Source organism: Grampus griseus (genome assembly GCF_964374135.1).
Source record: "Grampus griseus genome assembly, chromosome: 17".
Classification (NCBI taxonomy): domain Eukaryota; kingdom Metazoa; phylum Chordata; class Mammalia; order Artiodactyla; family Delphinidae; genus Grampus; species Grampus griseus.
The window spans coordinates 27,085,237-27,107,459 of record NC_139011.1 but is presented as its reverse complement, the minus strand read 5'-3'; positions in this window follow the sequence as shown (position 1 = coordinate 27,107,459).

The following is a 22,223-nucleotide window of genomic DNA, read 5'->3' as shown; positions in this document are numbered from 1 at the left end:
GTTAGTGTCAGCGTACGGGTTAGGATTAGGGGACGGGTGATGGTCAGGCTTCGGGGAAGGGTTAGGGTTAGGCTTAGGGCTAGGCTTAGGGTTAGGTTACGGGGACGGTTTAGGGTCCAGGTGAGGGTACGACAACGCTTTAGGGGGAGCGTACGTGTGAGGGCGTGGGTTAGTGTTAGCGTACGGGTTAGGATTAGGGGACGGTTGAGGGTCAGGCTTCGGGGAAGGGTTAGGGTTAGGGTTCGGGCTAGGGTTAGGGTTAGGGGACGGGGACGGTTTAGGGTCCAGGTGAGGGTACGACAACGCTTTAGGTGGAGCGTTCTTGTGAGGGCGCGGGTTAGTGTCACCGTACGGGTTAGGATTAGGGGACGGGTGAGGGTCAGGCTTCGGGGAAGGGTTAGGGTTAGGCTTCGGGCTAGGGTTAGGGTTAGGGGACGGGGACGGTTTAGGGTCCAGGTGAGGGTACGACAGTGCTTTAGGGGGAGCGTACATGTGAGGGCGCGGGTTAGTGTTAGCGTACGGGTTAGGATTAGGGGACGGCTGAGGTTCACGAATCAGGGAAGGGTTAGGGTTAGGGTTCGGGCTAGGGTTAGGGTTAGGGGACGGGGAAGGTTTAGGATCCAGGTGAGGGTACGACAAAGCTTTAGGGGGAGCGTACGTGTGAGGGCGCGGGTTAGTGTCAGCGTACGGGTTAGGATTAGGGGACGGGTGAGGGTCAGGGTTCGGGGAAGGGTTAGGGTTAGGCTTAGGGCTAGGGTTAGGGTTAGGTTACGGGGACGGTTTAGGGTCCAGGTGAGGGTACGACAACGCTTTAGGGGGAGCGTTCGTGTGAGGGCACGGGTTAGTGTCAGCGTACGGGTTAGGATTAGGGGACGGGTGAGGGTCAGGCTTCGGGGAAGGGTTAGGGTTAGGGTTCGGGCTAGGGTTAGGGTTAGGGGACGGGGACGGTTTAGGGTCCAGGTGAGGGTACGACAACGCTTTAGGGGGAGCGTACATGTGAGGGCGCGGGTTAGTGTTAGCGTACGGGTTAGGATTAGGGGACGGGTGAGGGTCAGGCTTCGGGGAAGGGTTAGGGTTAGGGTTCAGGCTAGGGTTAGGGTTAGGGGACGGGGACGGTTTAGGGTCCAGGTGAGGGTACGACAACGCTTTAGGGGGAGCGTACGTGTGAGGGCGCGGGTTACTGTCCGCGTACGGGTTAGGATTAGGGGACGGTTGAGTGTCAGGCTTCGGGGAAGGGTTAGGGTTAGGGTTCGGGCTAGGGTTAGGGTTAAGGGACGGGGACGGTTTAGGGTTCAGGTGAGGGTACGGCAACGCTTTAGGGGGAGCGTACATGTGAGGGCGTGGGTTAGTGTTAGCGTACGGGTTAGGATTAGGGGACGTGTGAGAGTCAGGCTTCGGGGAAGGGTTAGGGTTAGGGTTCGGGATAGGGTTAGGGTTAGGGGACGGGGACGGTTTAGGGTCGAGGTGAGGGTACGACAACGCTTTAGGGGGAGCGTACGTGTGAGGGCGCAGGTTAGTGTTAGCGTACGGGTTAGGATTAGGGGACGGTTGAGGGTCAGGCTTCGGGGAAGGGTTAGGGTTAGGGTTCGGGCTAGGGTTAGGGTTAAGGGACGGGGAGGGTTTAGGATTCAGGTGAGGGTACGGCAACGCTTTAGGCGGAGCGTACGTGTGAGGGCGTGGGTTAGTGTCAGCGTACGGGTTAGGATTAGGGGACGGGTGAGGGTCAGGCTCGGGGAAGGGTTAGGGTTAGGGTTCGGGCTAGGGTTAGGGTTAGGGGACGGGGACGGTTTAGGGTCGAGGTGAGGGTACGACAACGCTTTAGGGGGAGCGTACGTGTGAGGGCGCAGGTTAGTGTTAGCGTACGGCTTAGGATTAGGGGACGGTTGAGGGTCAGGCTTCGGGGAAGGGTTAGGGTTAGGGTTCGGGCTAGGGTTAGGGTTAAGGGACAGGGACGGTTTAGGGTCCCGGTGAGGGTAAGACAACACTTTAGGGGGAGTGTACGTGTGAGGGCGCGGGTTAGTGTCTGCGTACGGGTTAGGATTAGGGGACGGGTGAGGGTCAGGCTTCGGGGAAGGGTTAGGGTTAGGCTTCGGGCTAGGGTTAGGGTTAGGGGACGGGGACGGTTTAGGGTCCAGGTGAGGGTACGACAACGCTTTAGGGGGAGCGTACATGTGAGGGCGCGGGTTAGTGTTACCGTACGGGTTAGGATTAGGGGACGGATGAGGGTCAGGAATCAGGGAAGAGTTAGGGTTAGGGTTCGGGCTAGTGTTAGGGTTAGGGGACGGGGAAGGTTTAGGGTCCAGGTGAGGGTACGACAGCGCTTTATGGGGAGCGTACGTGTGAGGGCGCGGGTTAGTGTCAGCGTACGGGTTAGGATTAGGGGACGGGTGAGGGTCAGGCTTCAGGGAAGGGTTAGGGTTAGGGTTTGGGCTATGGTTAGGGTTAAGGGACGGGGAGGGTTTAGAGTTCAGGTGAGGGTACGACAACGCTTTAGGGGAGCAAACGTGTGAGGGCGTGGGTTAGTGTTAGCGTACGGGTTAGGATTAGGGGACGGGTGAGTGTCAGGCTTCGGGTTAGGGTTCGGGTTAGGGTTAGGGTTAGGGGACGGGGACGGTTTAGGGTCGAGGTGAGGGTACGACAAGCTTTAGGGGGAGCGTACGTGTGAGGGCGCGGGTTAGTGTTAGCGTACGGGTTAGGATTAGGGGACGGGTGAGGGTCAGGCTTCGGGGAAGGGTTAGGGTTAGGGTTCGGGCTAGGGTTAGGGTTAGGTGACGGCTACGTTTTAGGGTCCAGGTGAGGGTACGACAGCGCTTTAGGGGGAGCGTACGTGTGAGGGCGCGGGTTAGTGTCCGCGTACGGGTTAGGATTAGGGGACTGGTGAGGGTCAGGCTTCGGGGAAGGGTTAGGGTTAGGGTTCGGGCTAGGGTTAGGGTTAGGGGACGGGGACAGATTAGGGTCCAGGTGAGGGTACGACAAGGCTTTAGGGGGAGCGTATGTGTGAGGGCGCGGGTTAGTGTCAGCGTACGGGTTAGGATTAGGGGACGGGTGAGGGTCAGGCTTCGGGGAAGGGTTAGGGTTAGGGTTCGGACTAGGGTTAGGTTTAGGGGACAGGGAAGGTTTAGGGTCCAGGTGAGGGTACGACAACGCTTTAGGGGGAGCGTACATGTGAGGGCGCGGGTTAGTGTTAGCGTACGGTTTAGGATTAGGGGACGGGTGAGGGTCAGGCTTCGGGGAAGGGTTAGGGTTAGGGTTCGGGCTAGGGTTAGGGTTAGGGGACGGGGACGGTTTAGGTTCCAGGTGAGGGTACGACAACGCTTTAGGGGGAGCATACGTGTGAGGGTGCGGGTTAGTGTTAGCGTACAGGTTAGGATTAGGGGACGGGTGGGGGTCAGGCTTCAGGGAAGGGTTAGGGTTAGGGTTCGGGCTAGGGTTAGGGTTAGGGGACGGGGACGGTTTAGGGTCCAGGTGAGGGTACGACAACGCTTTAGGGGGAGCGTACGTGTGAGGGCGCGGGTTAGTGTCAGCGTACGGGTTAGGATTAGTGGACGGTTGAGGGTCAGGTTTCGGGGAAGCGTTAGGGTTAGGGTTTGGGCTAGGGTTAGGGTTAGGGGACGGGGACAGTTTAGGGTCCAGGTGAGGGTACGACAACGCTTTAGGGGGAGCGTACGTGTGAGAGCGCGGGTTAGTGTCAGCGTACGGGTTAGGATTAGGGGACGGGTGAGGGTCAGGCTTCAGGGAAGGGTTAGGGTTAGGGTTCGGGCAAGGGTTAGGGTTAGGGGACGGGGACGGTTTAGGGTCCAGGTGAGGGTACGACAACGCTTTAGGGGGAGCGTACGTGTGAGGGCGCGGGTTAGTGTCAGCGTACGGGTTAGGATTAGGGGACGGTTGAGGGTCAGGCTTCGGGGAAGGGTTAGGGTTAGGGTTCGGGCTAGGGTTAGGGTTAAGGGACGGGGAGGGTTTAGGGTTCAGGTGAGGGTACGGCAACGCTTTAGGGGGAGCGTACGTGTGAGGGCGTGGGTTAGTGTTAGCGTACGGGTTAGGATTAGGGGACGGGTGAGGGTCAGGCTTCGGGGAAGGGTTAGGGTTAGGGTTCGGGCTAGGGTTAGGGTTAGGGGACGGGGACGGTTTAGGGTCGAGGTGAGGGTACGACAACGCTTTAGGGGGAGCGTAAGTGTGAGGGCGCACGTTAGTGTTAGCGTACGGGTTAGGATTAGGGGACGGGTGTAGGGCAGGCTTCGGGGAAGGGTTAGGGTTAGGGTTCGGTCTAGGGTTAGGGTTAGGGGACGGGGACGGTTTAGGGTGCAGGTGAGGGTACGACAACGCTTTAGGGGGAGCGTACGTGTGAGGGCGCGGGTTAGTGTCAGCGTACGGTTTAGGATTAGGGGACGGGTGAGGGTCAGGCTTCGGGGAAGCGTTAGGGTTAGGGTTCGGGCTAGGGTTAGGGTTAGGGGACGGAGACGGTTTAGGGTGCAGGTGAGGGTACGACAGCGCTTTAGGGGGAGCGTACGTGTGAGGGCGCGGGTTAGTGTTAGCGTACGGGTTAGGATTAGGGGACGGGTGAGGGTCAGGCTTCGGGGAAGTGTTAGGGTTAGGGTTTGGGCTAGGGTTAGGGTTAGGGGATGGGGAAGGTTTAGGGTCCAGGTGAGGGTACGACAGCGCTTTAAGGGGAGCGTACGTGTGAGGGCGCGGGTTAGTGTCAGCGTACCGGTTAGGATTAGGGGACGGGTGAGGGTCAGGCTTCGGGGAAGGGTTAGGGTTAGGCTTCGGGCTAGGGTTAGGGTTAGGGGACGGAGATGGTTTAGGGTCTAGGTGAGGGTACGACAAGGCTTTAGGTGGAGCGTACGTGTGAGGGCGCGGGTTAGTGTCATCATACGGGTTAGGATTAGGGGACGGGTGAGTGTCAGGCTTCGGGGAAGTGTTAGGGTTAGGGTTCGGGCTAGGGTTAGGGTTAGGGGACGGGGACGGTTTAGGGTCCAGGTGAGGGTACGACAATGCTTTAGGGGGAGCGTACGTGTCAGGGCGCGGGTTAGTGTCAGCGTACGGGTTAGGATTAGTGGACGGGTGAGGGTCAGGCTTCGGGGAAGCGTTAGGGTTAGGGTTTGGGCTAGGGTTAGGGTTAGGGTTCGGGCTAGGGTTAGGGTTAGGGGACGGGGAAGGTTTAGGGTTCAGGTGAGGGTACAACAACGCTTTAGGGGGAGCGTACGTGTGAGGGCGCGGGTTAGTGTTAGCGAACAGGTTAGGATTAGGGGACGGGTGAGGGTCAGGCTTCGGGGAAGGGTTAGGGTTAGGGTTCGGGCTAGAGTTAGGGTTAAGGGACGGGGACGGTTTAGGGTCCAGGTGAGGGTAAGACAATGCTTTAGGGGGAGCGTACGTGTGAGGGCGTGGGTTAGTGTCAGCGTACGGGTTAGGATTAGGGGACGGGTGAGGGTCAGGCTTCGGGGAAGGGTTAGGGTTCGGGCTAGGGTTAGGGTTAGGGGACGGGGACGGTTTAGGGTCCAGGTGAGGGTACGACAACGCTTTAGGGGGAGCGTACGTGTGAGGGCGTGGGTTAGTGTCAGCGTACGGGTTAGGATTAGGGGACGGGTGAGGGTCAGGCTTCGGGGAAGAGTTAGGGTTAGGGTTCGGGCTAGGGTTAGGGTTAGGGGACGGGGACGGTTTAGGGTCCAGGTGAGGATACGACAACGCTTTAGGGGGAGCGTACGTGTGAGGGCGCGGGTTAGTGTCAGCGTACGGGTTAGGATTAGGGGACGGGTGAGGGTCAGGCTTCGGGAAAGGGTTAGGGTTAGGGTTAGGGTTAGGGTTCGGGCTAGGGTTAGGGTTAGGGTTAGGGGACGGGGACGGTTTAGGGTCCAGGTGAGGGTACGACAACGATTTAGGGGGAGCTTTCTTGTGAGGGCGCGGGTTAGTGTCAGCGTACGGGTTAGGATTAGGGGACGGGTGAGGGTCAGGCTTCGGGGAAGGGTTCGGGTTAGGGTTCGGGCTAGTGTTAGGCTTAGGGGACGGGGACGGTTTAGGGTCCAGGTGAGGGTACGACAACGCTTAAGGGGGAGCGTTCTTGTGAGGGCGCGGGTTAGTGTCAGCGTACGGGTTAGGATTAGGGGACGGGTGAGGGTCAGGCTTCGGGGAAGGGTTAGGGTTAGGCTTCGGGCTAGGGTTAGGGTTAGGGGACAGGGACGGTTTAGGGTCCAGGTGAGGGTACGACAACGCTTTAGGGGGAGCGTACATGTGAGGGCGCGGGTTAGTGTTAGCGTACGGGTTAGGATTAGGGGACGGCTGAGGTTCAGGAATCAGGGAAGGGTTAGGGTTAGGGTTCGGGCTAGGGTTAGGGTTAGGGGACGGGGAAGGTTTAGGATCCAGGTGAGGGTACGACAGCGCTTTATGGGGAGCGTACGTGTGAGGGCGCGGGTTAGTGTCAGCGTGCGGGTTAGGATTAGGGGACGGGTGAGGGTCAGGCTTCGGGGAAGGGTTAGGGTTATGGTTCGTGCTAGGGTTAGGGTTAGGGGACGGGGACGGTTTAGGGTTCAGGTGAGGGTACGACAACGCTTTAGGGGGAGCGTATGTGTGAGGGCGCGGGTTAGTGTCAGCCTACGGGTTAGGATTAGGGGACGGGTGAGGGTCAGGCTTCGGGGAAGTGTTAGGGTTAGGCTTCGGGCTAGGGTTAGGGTTAGGTTACGGGGACGGTTTAGGGTCCAGGTGAGGGTACGACAACGCTTTAGGGGGAGCGTTCGTGTGAGGGCACGGGTTAGTGTCAGCGTACGGGTTAGGATTAGGGGACGGGTGAGGGTCAGGCTTCGGGGAAGGGTTAGGGTTAGGGTTCGGGCTAGGGTTAGGGTTAAGGGACGGGGAGGGTTTAGGGTTCAGGTGAGGGTACGGCAACGCTTTAGGGGGAGCGTACGTGTGAGGGCGTGGGTTAGTGTTAGCGTACGGGTTAGGATTAGGGGACGGGTGAGGGTCAGGCTCGGGGAAGGGTTAGGGTTAGGGTTCGGGCTAGGGTTAGGGTTAGGGGACGGGGACGGTTTAGGGTCGAGGTGAGGGTACGACAACGCTTTAGGGGGAGCGTACGTGTGAGGGCGCAGGTTAGTGTTAGCGTACGGGTTAGGATTAGGGGACGGGTGAGGGTCAGGCTTCGGGGAAGGGTTAGGGTTAGGGTTCGGGCTAGGGTTAGGGTTAGGGGATGGGGACGGTTTAGGGTCCAGGTGAGGGTACGACAACGCTTTAGGGGGAGCGTACGTGTGAGGGCGCGGGTTAGTGTCAGCGTACGGGTTAGGATTAGGGGACGGTTGAGGGTCAGGCTTCGGGGAAGGGTTAGGGTTAGGCTTAGGGCTAGGGTTAGGGTTAGGTTACGGGGACGGTTTAGGGTCCAGGTGAGGGTACGACAACGCTTTAGGGGGAGTGTTCGTGTGACGGCACGGGTTAGTGTCAGCGTACGGGTTAGGATTAGGGGACGGGTGAGGGTTAGTGTTTGGGGAAGGGTTAGGGTTAGGGTTCGGGCTAGGCTTAGGGTTAGGGGACGGGGACGGTTTAGGGTCCAGGTGAGGGTACGACAACGCTTTAGGGGGAGTGTACGTGTGAGGGCGCGGGTTAGTGTCAGCGTACGGGTTAGGATTAGGGGACGGTTGAGGGTCAGGCTTCGGGGAAGGTTTAGGGTTAGGGTTCGGGCTAGGGTTAGGGTTAAGGGACGGGGAGGGTTTACGGTTCAGGTGAGGGTACGGCAACGCTTTAGGGGGAGCGTACGTGTGAGGGCGTGGGTTAGTGTTAGCGTTCGGGTTAGGATTAGGGGACGGGTGAGGGTCAGGCTTCGGGGAAGGGTTAGGGTTAGGGTTCGGGCTAGGGTTAGGGTTAGGGGACGGGGACGGTTTAGGGTCGAGGTGAGGGTACGACAACGCTTTAGGGGGAGCGTAAGTGTGAGGGCGCACGTTAGTGTTAGCGTACGGGTTAGGATTAGGGGACGGGTGAGGGTCAGGCTTCGGGGAAGGGTTAGGGTTAGGGTTCGGTCTAGGGTTAGGGTTAGGGGACGGGGACGGTTTAGGGTGCAGGTGAGGGTACGACAACGCTTTAGGGGGAGCGTACGTATGAGGGCGCGGGTTAGTGTCAGCGTACGGTTTAGGATTAGGGGACGGGTGAGGGTCAGGCTTCGGGGAAGCGTTAGGGTTAGGGTTCGGGCTAGGGTTAGGGTTAGGGGACGGAGACGGTTTAGGGTGCAGGTGAGGGTACGACAGCGCTTTAGGGGGAGCGTACGTGTGAGGGCGCGGGTTAGTGTTAGCGTACGGGTTAGGATTAGGGGACGGGTGAGGGTCAGGCTTCGGGGAAGTGTTAGGGTTAGGGTTCGGGCTAGGGTTAGGGTTAGGGGATGGGGAAGGTTTAGGGTCCAGGTGAGGGTACGACAGCGCTTTAAGGGGAGCGTACGTGTGAGGGCGCGGGTTAGTGTCAGCGTACGGGTTAGGATTAGGGGACGGGTGAGGGTCAGGCTTCGGGGAAGGGATAGGGTTAAGCTTCGGGCTAGGGTTAGGTTTAGGGGACGGGGATGGTTTAGGGTCTAGGTGAGGGTACGACAAGGCTTTAGGTGGAGCGTACGTGTGAGGGCGCGGGTTAGTGTCAGCGTACGGGTTAGGATTAGGGGACGGGTGAGTGTCAGGCTTCGGGGAAGGGTTAGGGTTAGGGTTCGGGCTAGGGTTAGGGTTAGGGGACGGGGACGGTTTAGGGTCCAGGTGAGGGTACGACAATGCTTTAGGGGGAGCGTACGTGTCAGGGCGCGGGTTAGTGTCAGCGTACGGGTTAGGATTAGTGGACGGGTGAGGGTCAGGCTTCGGGGAAGCGTTAGGGTTAGGGTTTGGGCTAGGGTTAGGGTTAGGGTTCGGGCTAGGGTTAGGGTTAGGGGACGGGGAAGGTTTAGGGTCCAGGTGAGGGTATGACAGCGCTTTAGGGGGAGCGTACGTGTGAGGGCGCGGGTTAGTGTCAACGTACGGGTTAGGATTAGGGGACGGGTGAGGGTCAGGCTTCGGGGAAGGGTTAGGGTTAGGGTTCGGGTTAGGGTTAGGGTTAGGGGACGGGGACGGTTTAGGATCGAGGTGAGGGTACGACAACGCTTTAGGGGGAGCGTACGTGTGAGGGCTCGGGTTAGTGTTACCGTACGGGTTAGGATTAGGGGATGGGTGAGGGTCAGGCTTCGGGGAAGGGTTAGGGTTAGGGTTCGGGTTAGGGTTAGGGTTAGGGGACGGGGACGGTTTAGGGTCGAGGTGAGGGTACAACAACGCTTTAGGGGGAGCGTACGTGTGAGGGCGCGGGTTAGTGTTAGCGTACGGGTTAGGATTAGGGGACGGGTGAGGGTCAGGCTTCGGGGAAGGGTTAGGGTTAGGGTTCGGGCTAGGGTTAGGGTTAAGGGACAGGGACGGTTTAGGGTCCAGGTGAGGGTAAGACAATGCTTTAGGGGGAGCGTACGTGTGAGGGCGTGGGTTAGTGTCAGCGTACGGGTTAGGATTAGGGGACGGGTGAGGGTCAGGCTTCGGGGAAGGGTTAGGGTTAGGGTTCGGGCTAGGGTTAGGGTTAGGGGACGGGGACGGTTTAGGGTCCAGGTGAGGGTACGACAACGCTTTAGGGGGAGCGTACGTGTGAGGGCGTGGGTTAGTGTCAGCGTACGGGTTAGGATTAGGGGACGGGTGAGGGTCAGGCTTCGGGGAAGGGTTAGGGTTAGGGTTAGGGCTAGGGTTAGGGTTAGGGGACGGGGACGGTTTAGGGTCCAGGTGAGGGTACGACAACGCTTTAGGGGGAGCGTACGTGTGAGGGCGCGGGTTAGTGTCAGCGTACGGGTTAGGATTAGGGGACGGGTGAGGGTCAGGCTTCGGGAAAGGGTTAGGGTTAGGGTTAGGGTTAGGGTTCGGACTAGGGTTAGGGTTAGGGGACGGGGACGGTTTAGGGTTCAGGTGAGGGTACGACAACGATTTAGGGGGAGCGTTCTTGTGAGGGCGCGGGTTAGTGTCAGCGTACGGGTTAGGATTAGGGGACGGGTGAGGGTCAGGCTTCGGGGAAGGGTTAGGGTTAGGGTTCGGGCTAGGGTTAGGGTTAGGGGACGGGGACAGTTTAGGGTCCAGGTGAGGGTACGACAACGCTTTAGGGGGAGGGTACGTGTGAGGGCGCGGGTTAGTGTCAGCGTGCGGGTTAGGATTAGGGGACGGGTGAGGGTCAGGCTTCGGGGAAGGGTTAGGGTTAGGGTTTGTGCTAGGGTTAGGGTTAGGGGACGGGGACGGTTTAGGGTTCAGGTGAGGGTACGACAACGCTTTAGGGGGAGCGTATGTGTGAGGGCGCGGGTTAGTGTCAGCCTACGGGTTAGGATTAGGGGACGGGTGAGGGTCAGGCTTTGGGGAAGTGTTAGGGTTAGGCTTCGGGCTAGGGTTAGGGTTAGAGGACGGGGACGGTTTAGGGTCCAAGTGAGGGTACGACAACGCTTTAAGGGGAGCGTACGTGTGAGGGCGCGGGTTAGTGTTAGCGTACGGGTTAGGATTAGGGGACGGTTGAGGGTCAGGCTTCGGGGAAGGGTTAGGGTTAGGGTTCGGCCTACGGTTAGGGTTAAGGGACGGGGAGGGTTTAGGATTCAGGTGAGGGTACGGCAACGCTTTAGGCGGAGCGTACGTGTGAGGGCGTGGGTTAGTGTCAGCGTACGGGTTAGGATTAGGGGACTGGTGAGGGTCAGGCTCGGGGAAGGGTTAGGGTTAGGGTTCGGGCTAGGGTTAGGGTTAGGGGACGGGGACGGTTTAGGGTCGAGGTGAGTGTACAACAACGCTTTAGGGGGAGCGTACGTGTGAGGGCGGAGGTTAGTGTTAGCGTACGGGTTAGGATTAGGGGACGGGTGAGGGTCAGGCTTCGGGGAAGTGTTAGGGTTAGGGTTCGGGCTAGGGTTAGGGTTAGGGGATGGGGACGGTTTAGGGTCCAGGTGAGGGTACGACAACGCTTTAGGGGGAGCGTACGTGTGAGGGCGCGGGTTAGTGTCAGCGTACGGGTTAGGATTAGGGTACGGGTGAGGGTCAGGCTTCGGGGAAGGGTTAGGGTTAGGCTTCGGGCTAGGGTTAGGGTTAGGTTACGGGGACGGTTTAGGGTCCAGGTGAGGGTACGACAACGCTTTTGGGGGAGCGTTCGTGTGAGGGCACGGGTTAGTGTCAGCGTACGGGTTAGGATTAGGGGACGGGTGAGGGTCAGGCTTCGGGGAAGGGTTAGGGTTTGGGTTCGGGCTAGGGTTAGGGTTAGGGGACGGGGACGGTTTAGGGTCCAGGTGAGGGTACGAAAACGCTTTAGGGGGAGCGTACATGTGAGGGCGCGGGTTAGTGTTAGCGTACGGGTTAGGATTAGGGGACGGGTGAGGGTCAGGCTTCGGGGAAGGGTTAGGGTTAGGGTTCGGGCTAGGGTTAGGGTTCGGGGACGGGGACGGTTTAGGGTCCAGGTGAGGGTACGACAACGCTTTAGGGGGAGCGTACGTGTGAGGGCGCGGGTTAGTGTCAGCGTACGGGTTAGGATTAGGGGACGGTTGAGGGTCAGGCTTCGGGGAAGGGTTAGGGTTAGGGTTCAGGCTAGGGTTAGGGTTAAGGGACGGGGAGGGTTTAGGGTTCAGGTGAGGGTACGGCAACGCTTTAGGGGGAGCGTACATGTGAGGGCGTGGGTTAGTGTTAGCCTACGGGTTAGGATTAGGGGACGGGTGAGAGTCAGGCTTCGGGGAAGGGTTAGGGTTAGGGTTCGGGCTAGGGTTAGGGTTAGTGGACGGGGACGGTTTAGGGTCGAGGTGAGGGTACGACAACGCTTTAGGGGGAGCGTTCCTGTGAGGGCGCGGGTTAGTGTCAGCGTACGGGTTAGGATTATGGGACGGGTGAGGGTCAGGCTTCGGGGAAGGGTTAGGGTTAGGGTTCGCGGTAGGGTTAGGGTTAGGGGACGGGGAAGGTTTAGGGTCCAGGTGAGGGTACGACAACGCTTTAGGGGTAGCGTACGTGTGAGGGCGCAGGTTAGTGTCAGCGTACGGGTTAGGATTAGGGGACGGGTGAGGGTCAGGCTTCGAGGAAGGGTTAGGGTTAGGGTTCGGGCTAGGGTTAGGATTAGGGGACGGGGACGGTTTAGGGTCGAGGTGAGGGTACGACAACGCTTTAGGGGGAGCGTATATGTGAGGGCGTGGGTTAGTGTTAGCGTACGGGTTAGAATTAGGGGACGGGTGAGGGTCAGGCTTCGGGGAAGGGTTAGGGTTAGGCTTCGGGCTAGGGTTAGGGTTAGGGGACGGGGACGGTTTAGGGTCCAGGTGAGGGTACGACAACGCTTTAGGGGGAGCGTACGTGTGAGGGCGCGGGTTAGTGTCAGCGTACGGGTTAGGATTAGGGGACGGTTGAGGGTCAGGCTTCGGGGAAGGGTTAGGGTTAGGGTTCGGGCTAGGGTTAGGGTTAAGGGACGGGGAGGGTTTAGGGTTCAGGTGAGGGTACGGCAACGCTTTAGGGGGAGCGTACGTGTGAGGGCGTGGGTTAGTGTCAGCGTACGGGTTTGGATTAGGGGACCGTTGAGGGTCAGGCTTTGGGGAAGGGTTAGGGTTAGGGTTCGGGCTAGGGTTAGGGTTAGGGGACGGGGACGGTTTAGGGTCTAGGTGAGGGTACGACAACGCTTTAGGGGGAGCGTACGTGTGAGGGCGCAGGTTAGTGTTAGCGTACGGGTTAGGATTAGGGGACGGTTGAGGGTCAGGCTTCGGGGAAGTGTTAGTGTTAGGGTTCGGGCTAGGGTTAGGGTTAGGGGACGGGGACGGTTTAGGGTCCAGGTGAGGGTACGACAACGCTTTAGGGGGAGCGTACGTGTGACGGCGCGGGTTAGTGTCAGCGTACGGGTTAGGATTAGGGGACGGGTGAGGGTCAGGCTTCGGGGAAGCGTTAGGGTTAGGGTTCGGGCTAGGGTTAGGGTTAGGGGACGGGGACGGTTTAGGGTCCAAGTGAGGGTACGACAACGCTTTAGGGGGAGCGTACGTGTGAGGGCGCGGGTTAGTGTTAGCGTACGGGTTAGGATTAGGGGACGGTTGAGGGTCAGGCTTCGGGGAAGGGTTAGGGTTAGGGTTCGGGCTACGGTTAGGGTTAAGGGACGGGGAGGGTTTAGGATTCAGGTGAGGGTACGGCAACGCTTTAGGCGGAGCGTACGTGTGAGGGCGTGGGTTAGTGTCAGCGTACGGGTTAGGATTAGGGGACGGGTGAGGGTCAGGCTCGGGGAAGGGTTAGGGTTAGGGTTCGGGCTAGGGTTAGGGTTAGGGGACGGGGACGGTTTAGGGTCGAGGTGAGTGTACAACAACGCTTTAGGGGGAGCGTACGTGTGAGGGCGGAGGTTAGTGTTAGCGTACGGGTTAGGATTAGGGGACGGGTGAGGGTTAGGCTTCGGGGAAGGGTTAGGGTTAGGGTTCGGGCTAGGGTTAGGGTTAGGGGATGGGGACGGTTTAGGGTCCAGGTGAGGGTACGACAACGCTTTAGGGAGAGCGTACGTGTGAGGGCGCGGGTTAGTGTCTGTGTACGGGTTAGGATTAGGGTACGGGTGAGGGTCAGGCTTCGGGGAAGGGTTAGGGTTAGGCTTCGGGCTAGGGTTAGGGTTAGGTTACGGGGACGGTTTAGGGTCCAGGTGAGGGTACGACAACGCTTTTGGGGGAGCGTTCGTGTGAGGGCACGGGTTAGTGTCAGCGTACGGGTTAGGATTAGGGGACGGGTGAGGGTCAGGCTTCGGGGAAGGGTTAGGGTTTGTGTTCGGGCTAGGGTTAGGGTTAGGGGACGGGGACGGTTTAGGGTCCAGGTGAGGGTACGACAACGCTTTAGGGGGAGCGTACATGTGAGGGCGCGGGTTAGTGTCAGCGTACGGGTTAGGATTAGGGGACGAGTGAGGGTCAGGCTTCGGGGAAGGGTTAGGGTTAGGGTTCGGGCTAGGGTTAGGGTTAGGGGACGGGGACGGTTTAGGGTCCAGGTGAGGGTACGACAACGCTTTAGGGGGAGCGTACGTGTGAGGGCGCGGGTTAGTGTCAGCGTACGGGTTAGGATTAGGGGACGGTTGAGGGTCAGGCTTCGGGGAAGGGTTAGGGTTAGGGTTCGGGCTAGGGTTAGGGTTAAGGGACGGGGAGGGTTTAGGGTTCAGGTGAGGGTACGGCAACGCTTTAGGGGGAGCGTACATGTGAGGGCGTGGGTTAGTGTTAGCCTACGGGTTAGGATTAGGGGACGGGTGAGAGTCAGGCTTCGGGGAAGGGTTAGGGTTAGGGTTCGGGCTAGGGTTAGGGTTAGTGGACGGGGACGGTTTAGGGTCGAGGTGAGGGTACGACAACGCTTTAGGGGGAGCGTTCCTGTGAGGGCGCGGGTTAGTGTCAGCGTACGGGTTAGGATTACGGGACGGGTGAGGGTCAGGCTTCGGGGAAGGGTTAGGGTTAGGGTTCGCGGTAGGGTTAGGGTTAGGGGACGGGGAAGGTTTAGGGTCCAGGTGAGGGTACGACAACGCTTTAGGGGTAGCGTACGTGTGAGGGCGCGGGTTAGTGTCAGCGTACGGGTTAGGATTAGGGGACGGTTGAGGGTCAGGCTTCGGGGAAGGGTTAGGGTTAGGGTTCGGGCTAGGGTTAGGGTTAAGTGATGGGGAGGGTTTAGGGTTCAGGTGAGGGTACGGCAACGCTTTAGGGGGAGCGTACATGTGAGGGCGTGGGTTAGTGTTAGCCTACGGGTTAGGATTAGGGGACGGGTGAGAGTCAGGCTTCGGGGAAGGGTTAGGGTTAGGGTTCGGGCTAGGGTTAGGGTTAGTGGACGGGGACGGTTTAGGGTCGAGGTGAGGGTACGACAACGCTTTAGGGGGAGCGTTCCTGTGAGGGCGCGGGTTAGTGTCAGCGTACGGGTTAGGATTATGGGACGGGTGAGGGTCAGGCTTCGGGGAAGGGTTAGGGTTAGGGTTCGCGGTAGGGTTAGGGTTAGGGGACGGGGAAGGTTTAGGGTCCAGGTGAGGGTACGACAACGCTTTAGGGGTAGCGTACGTGTGAGGGCGCAGGTTAGTGTCAGCGTACGGGTTAGGATTAGGGGACGGGTGAGGGTCAGGCTTCGAGGAAGGGTTAGGGTTAGGGTTCGGGCTAGGGTTAGGATTAGGGGACGGGGACGGTTTAGGGTCGAGGTGAGGGTACGACAACGCTTTAGGGGGAGCGTATATGTGAGGGCGTGGGTTAGTGTTAGCGTACGGGTTAGAATTAGGGGACGGGTGAGGGTCAGGCTTCGGGGAAGGGTTAGGGTTAGGCTTCGGGCTAGGGTTAGGGTTAGGGGACGGGGACGGTTTAGGGTCCAGGTGAGGGTACGACAACGCTTTAGGGGGAGCGTACGTGTGAGGGCGCGGGTTAGTGTCAGCGTACGGGTTAGGATTAGGGGACGGTTGAGGGTCAGGCTTCGGGGAAGGGTTAGGGTTAGGGTTCGGGCTAGGGTTAGGGTTAAGGGACGGGGAGGGTTTAGGGTTCAGGTGAGGGTACGGCAACGCTTTAGGGGGAGCGTACGTGTGAGGGCGTGGGTTAGTGTCAGCGTACGGGTTTGGATTAGGGGACCGTTGAGGGTCAGGCTTTGGGGAAGGGTTAGGGTTAGGGTTCGGGCTAGGGTTAGGGTTAGGGGACGGGGACGGTTTAGGGTCTAGGTGAGGGTACGACAACGCTTTAGGGGGAGCGTACGTGTGAGGGCGCAGGTTAGTGTTAGCGTACGGGTTAGGATTAGGGGACGGTTGAGGGTCAGGCTTCGGGGAAGTGTTAGTGTTAGGGTTCGGGCTAGGGTTAGGGTTAGGGGACGGGGACGGTTTAGGGTCCAGGTGAGGGTACGACAACGCTTTAGGGGGAGCGTACGTGTGAGGGCGCGGGTTAGTGTCAGCGTACGGGTTAGGATTAGGGGACGGGTGAGGGTCAGGCTTCGGGGAAGCGTTAGGGTTAGGGTTCGGGCTAGGGTTAGGGTTAGGGGACGGGGACGGTTTAGGGTCCAAGTGAGGGTACGACAACGCTTTAGGGGGAGCGTACGTGTGAGGGCGCGGGTTAGTGTTAGCGTACGGGTTAGGATTAGGGGACGGTTGAGGGTCAGGCTTCGGGGAAGGGTTAGGGTTAGGGTTCGGGCTACGGTTAGGGTTAAGGGACGGGGAGGGTTTAGGATTCAGGTGAGGGTACGGCAACGCTTTAGGCGGAGCGTACGTGTGAGGGCGTGGGTTAGTGTCAGCGTACGGGTTAGGATTAGGGGACGGGTGAGGGTCAGGCTCGGGGAAGGGTTAGGGTTAGGGTTCGGGCTAGGGTTAGGGTTAGGGGACGGGGACGGTTTAGGGTCGAGGTGAGTGTACAACAACGCTTTAGGGGGAGCGTACGTGTGAGGGCGGAGGTTAGTGTTAGCGTACGGGTTAGGATTAGGGGACGGGTGAGGGTTAGGCTTCGGGGAAGGGTTAGGGTTAGGGTTCGGGCTAGGGTTAGGGTTAGGGGATGGGGACGGTTTAGGGTCCAGGTGAGGGTACGACAACGCTTTAGGGAGAGCGTACGTGTGAGGGCGCGGGTTAGTGTCTGTGTACGGGTTAGGATTAGGGTACGGGTGAGGGTCAGGCTTCGGGGAAGGGTTAGGGTTAGGCTTCGGGCTAGGGTTAGGGTTAGGTTACGGGGACGGTTTAGGGTCCAGGTGAGGGTACGACAACGCTTTTGGGGGAGCGTTCGTGTGAGGGCACGGGTTAGTGTCAGCGTACGGGTTAGGATTAGGGGACGGGTGAGGGTCAGGCTTCGGGGAAGGGTTAGGGTTTGTGTTCGGGCTAGGGTTAGGGTTAGGGGACGGGGACGGTTTAGGGTCCAGGTGAGGGTACGACAACGCTTTAGGGGGAGCGTACATGTGAGGGCGCGGGTTAGTGTCAGCGTACGGGTTAGGATTAGGGGACGAGTGAGGGTCAGGCTTCGGGGAAGGGTTAGGGTTAGGGTTCGGGCTAGGGTTAGGGTTAGGGGACGGGGACGGTTTAGGGTCCAGGTGAGGGTACGACAACGCTTTAGGGGGAGCGTACGTGTGAGGGCGCGGGTTAGTGTCAGCGTACGGGTTAGGATTAGGGGACGGTTGAGGGTCAGGCTTCGGGGAAGGGTTAGGGTTAGGGTTCGGGCTAGGGTTAGGGTTAAGGGACGGGGAGGGTTTAGGGTTCAGGTGAGGGTACGGCAACGCTTTAGGGGGAGCGTACATGTGAGGGCGTGGGTTAGTGTTAGCCTACGGGTTAGGATTAGGGGACGGGTGAGAGTCAGGCTTCGGGGAAGGGTTAGGGTTAGGGTTCGGGCTAGGGTTAGGGTTAGTGGACGGGGACGGTTTAGGGTCGAGGTGAGGGTACGACAACGCTTTAGGGGGAGCGTTCCTGTGAGGGCGCGGGTTAGTGTCAGCGTACGGGTTAGGATTACGGGACGGGTGAGGGTCAGGCTTCGGGGAAGGGTTAGGGTTAGGGTTCGCGGTAGGGTTAGGGTTAGGGGACGGGGAAGGTTTAGGGTCCAGGTGAGGGTACGACAACGCTTTAGGGGTAGCGTACGTGTGAGGGCGCGGGTTAGTGTCAGCGTACGGGTTAGGATTAGGGGACGGTTGAGGGTCAGGCTTCGGGGAAGGGTTAGGGTTAGGGTTCGGGCTAGGGTTAGGGTTAAGTGATGGGGAGGGTTTAGGGTTCAGGTGAGGGTACGGCAACGCTTTAGGGGGAGCGTACGTGTGAGGGCGTGGGTTAGTGTTAGCGTACGGGTTAGGATTAGGGGACGGGTGAGGGTCAGGCTCGGGGAAGGGTTAGGGTTAGGGTTCGGGCTAGGGTTAGGGTTAGGGGACGGGGACGGTTTAGGGTCGAGGTGAGGGTACGACAACGCTTTAGGGGGAGCGTACGTGTGAGGGCGCAGGTTAGTGTTAGCGTACGGGTTAGGATTAGGGGACGGGTGAGGGTCAGGCTTCGCGGAAGGGTTAGGGTTAGGGTTCGGGCTAGGGTTAGGGTTAGGGGATGGGGACGGTTTAGGGTCCAGGTGAGGGTACGACAACGCTTTAGGGGGAGCGTACGTGTGAGGGCGCGGGTTAGTGTCAGCGTACGGGTTAGGATTAGGGTTCGGGTGAGTGTCAGGCTTCGGGGAAGGGTTAGGGTTAGGCTTCGGGCTAGGGTTAGGGTTAGGTTACGGGGACGGTTTAGGGTCCAGGTGAGGGTACGACAACGCTTTAGGGGGAGTGTACGTGTGAGGGCGCGGGTTAGTGTCAGCGTACGGGTTAGGATTAGGGGACGGTTGTGGGTCAGGCTTCGGGGAAGGGTTAGGGTTAGGGTTCGGGCTAGGGTTAGGGTTAAGGGACGGGGAGGGTTTAGGGTTCAGGTGAGGGTACGGCAACGCTTTAGGGGGAGCGTACATGTGAGGGCGTGGGTTAGTGTTAGCGTACGGGTTAGGATTAGGGGACGGGTGAGAGTCAGGCTTCGGGGAAGGGTTAGGGTTAGGGTTCGGGCTAGGGTTAGGGTTAGGGGACGGGGACGGTTTAGGGTCAAGGTGAGGGTACGACAACGCTTTAGGGGGAGCGTTCCTGTGACGGCGCGGGTTAGTGTCAGCGTACGGGTTAGGATTATGGGACGGGTGAGGGTCAGGCTTCGGGGAAGGGTTAGGGTTAGGGTTCGCGGTAGGGTTAGGGGACGGGGAAGGTTTAGGGTTCAGGTGAGGGTACGACAACTCTTTAGGGGTAGCGTATGTGTGAGGGCGCGGGTTAGTGTCAGCGTACGGGTTAGGATTAGGGGACGGTTGAGGGTCAGGCTTCGGGGAAGGGTTAGGGTTAGGGTTCGGGCTAGGGTTAGGGTTAAGGGACGGGGAGGGTTTAGGGTTCAGGTGAGGGTACGGCGACGCTTTAGGGGGAGCGTACGTGTGAGGGCGTGGGTTAGTGTCAGCGTACGGGTTTGGATTAGGGGACGGGTGAGGGTCAGGCTTCGGGGAAGGGTTAGGGTTAGGGTTCGGGCTAGGGTTAGGGTTAGGGGACGGGGACGGTTTAGGGTCGAGGTGAGGGTACGACAACGCTTTAGGGGCAGCGTACGTGTGAGGGCGGAGGTTAGTGTTAGCGTACGGGTTAGGATTAGGGGACGGGTGAGGGTCAGGCTTCGGGGAAGCGTTAGGGTTAGGGTTCGGGTTAGTGTTAGGGGACGGGGACGGTTTAGGGTCCAAGTGAGGGTACGACAACGCTTTAGGGGGAGCGTACGTGTGAGGACGCGGGTTAGTGTTAGCGTACGGGTTAGGATTAGGGGACGGTTGAGGGTCAGGCTTCGGGGAAGGGTTAGGGTTAGGGTTCGGGCTAGGGTTAGGGTTAAGGGACTGGGAGGGTTTACGATTCAGGTGAGGGTACGGCAACGCTTTAGGTGGAACGTACGTGTGAGGGCGTTGGTTAGTGTCAGCGTACGGGTTAGGATTAGGGGACGGGGGAGGGTCAGGCTCGGGGAAGGGTTAGGGTTAGGGTTCGGGCTAGGGTTAGGGTTAGGGGACGGGGACGGTTTAGGGTCGAGGTGAGGGTACGACAACGCTTTAGGGGGAGCGTACGTGTGAGGGCGCAGGTTAGTGTTAGCGTACGGGTTAGGATTAGGGGACGGGTGAGGGTCAGGCTTCGGGGAAGGGTTAGGGTTAGGGTTCGGGCTAGGGTTAGGGTTAGGGGATGGGGACGGTTTAGGGTCCAGGTGAGGGTACGACAACGCTTTAGGGGGAGCGTACGTGTGAGGGCACGGGTTAGTGTCAGCGTACGGGTTAGGATTAGGGGACGGGTGAGGGTCAGGCTTCGGGGAAGGGTTAGGGTTAGGCTTCGGGCTAGGGTTAGGGTTAGGGGACAGGGAAGCTTTAGGGTCCAGGTGAGGGTACGACAACGCTTTAGGGGTAGCGTACGTGTGAGGGCGCGGGTTAGTGTCAGCGTACGGGTTAGGATTAGGGGACGGTTGAGGGTCAGGCTTCGGGGAAGGGTTAGGGTTAGGGTTCGGGCTAGGGTTAGGGTTAAGGGACGGGGAGGGTTTAGGGTTCAGGTGAGGGTACGGCAACGCTTTAGGGGGAGCGTACGTGTGAGGGCGTGGGTTAGTGTCAGCGTACGGGTTTGGATTAGGGGACGGGTGAGGGTCAGGCTTTGGGGAAGGGTTAGGGTTAGGGTTCGGGCTAGGGTTAGGGTTAGGGGACGGGGACGGTTTAGGGTCGAGGTGAGGGTACGACAACGCTTTAGGGGGAGCGTACGTGTGAGGGCGCAGGTTAGTGTTAGCGTACGGGTTAGGATTAGGGGACGGTTGAGGGTCAGGCTTCGGGGAAGTGTTAGTGTTAGGGTTCGGGCTAGGGTTAGGGTTAGGGGACGGGGACGGTTTAGGGTCCAGGTGAGGGTACGACAACGCTTTAGGGGGAGCGTACGTGTGAGGGCGCGGGTTAGTGTCAGCGTACGGGTTAGGATTAGGGGACGGGTGAGGGTCAGGCTTCGGGGAAGCGTTAGGGTTAGGGTTCGGGCTAGGGTTAGGGTTAGGGGACGGGGACGGTTTAGGGTCCAAGTGAGGGTACGACAACGCTTTAGGGGGAGCGTACGTGTGAGGGCGCGGGTTAGTGTTAGCGTACGGGTTAGGATTAGGGGACGGGTGAGGGTCAGGCTTCGGGGAAGGGTTAGGGTTAGGGTTCGGGCTACGGTTAGGGTTAAGGGACGGGGAGGGTTTAGGATTCAGGTGAGGGTACGGCAACGCTTTAGGCGGAGCGTACGTGTGAGGGCGTGGGTTAGTGTCAGCGTACGGGTTAGGATTAGGGGACGGGTGAGGGTCAGGCTCGGGGAAGGGTTAGGGTTAGGGTTCGGGCTAGGGTTAGGGTTAGGGGACGGGGACGGTTTAGGGTCGAGGTGAGTGTACAACAACGCTTTAGGGGGAGCGTACGTGTGAGGGCGGAGGTTAGTGTTAGCGTACGGGTTAGGATTAGGGGACGGGTGAGGGTCAGGCTTCGGGGAAGGGTTAGGGTTAGGGTTCGGGCTAGGGTTAGGGTTAGGGGATGGGGACGGTTTAGGGTCCAGGTGAGGGTACGACAACGCTTTAGGGAGAGCGTACGTGTGAGGGCGCGGGTTAGTGTCAGCGTACGGGTTAGGATTAGGGTACGGGTGAGGGTCAGGCTTCGGGGAAGGGTTAGGGTTAGGGTTCGGGCTAGGGTTAGGGTTAGGTTACGGGGACGGTTTAGGGTCCAGGTGAGGGTACGACAACGCTTTTGGGGGAGCGTTCGTGTGAGGGCACGGGTTAGTGTCAGCGTACGGGTTAGGATTAGGGGACGGGTGAGGGTCAGGCTTCGGGGAAGGGTTAGGGTTTGGGTTCGGGCTAGGGTTAGGGTTAGGGGACGGGGACGGTTTAGGGTCCAGTTGAGGGTACGACAACGCTTTAGGGGGAGCGTACATGTGAGGGCGCGGGTTAGTGTCAGCGTACGGGTTAGGATTAGGGGACGGGTGAGGGTCAGGCTTCGGGGAAGGGTTAGGGTTAGGGTTCGGGCTAGGGTTAGGGTTAGGGGACGGGGACGGTTTAGGGTCCAGGTGAGGGTACGACAACGCTTTAGGGGGAGCGTACGTGTGAGTGCGCGGGTTAGTGTCAGCGTACGGGTTAGGATTAGGGGACGGTTGAGGGTCAGGCTTCGGGGAAGGGTTAGGGTTAGGGTTCGGGCTAGGGTTAGGGTTAAGGGACGGGGAGGGTTTAGGGTTCAGGTGAGGGTACGGCAACGCTTTAGGGGGAGCGTACATGTGACGGCGTGGGTTAGTGTTAGCCTACGGGTTAGGATTAGGGGACGGGTGAGAGTCAGGCTTCGGGGAAGGGTTAGGGTTAGGGTTCGGGCTAGGGTTAGGGTTAGTGGACGGGGACGGTTTAGGGTCGAGGTGAGGGTACGACAACGCTTTAGGGGGAGCGTTCCTGTGAGGGCGCGGGTTAGTGTCAGCGTACGGGTTAGGATTATGGGACGGGTGAGGGTCAGGCTTCGGGGAAGGGTTAGGGTTAGGGTTCGCGGTAGGGTTAGGGGACGGGGAAGGTTTAGGGTCCAGGTGAGGGTACGACAACGCTTTAGGGGTAGCGTATGTGTGAGGGCGCGGGTTAGTGTCAGCGTACGGGTTAGGATTAGGGGACGGTTGAGGGTCAGGCTTCGGGGAAGGGTTAGGGTTAGGGTTCGGGCTAGGGTTAGGGTTAAGGGACGGGGAGGGTTTAGGGTACAGGTGAGGGTACGGCAACGCTTTAGGGGGAGCGTACGTGTGAGGGCGTGGGTTAGTGTCAGCGTA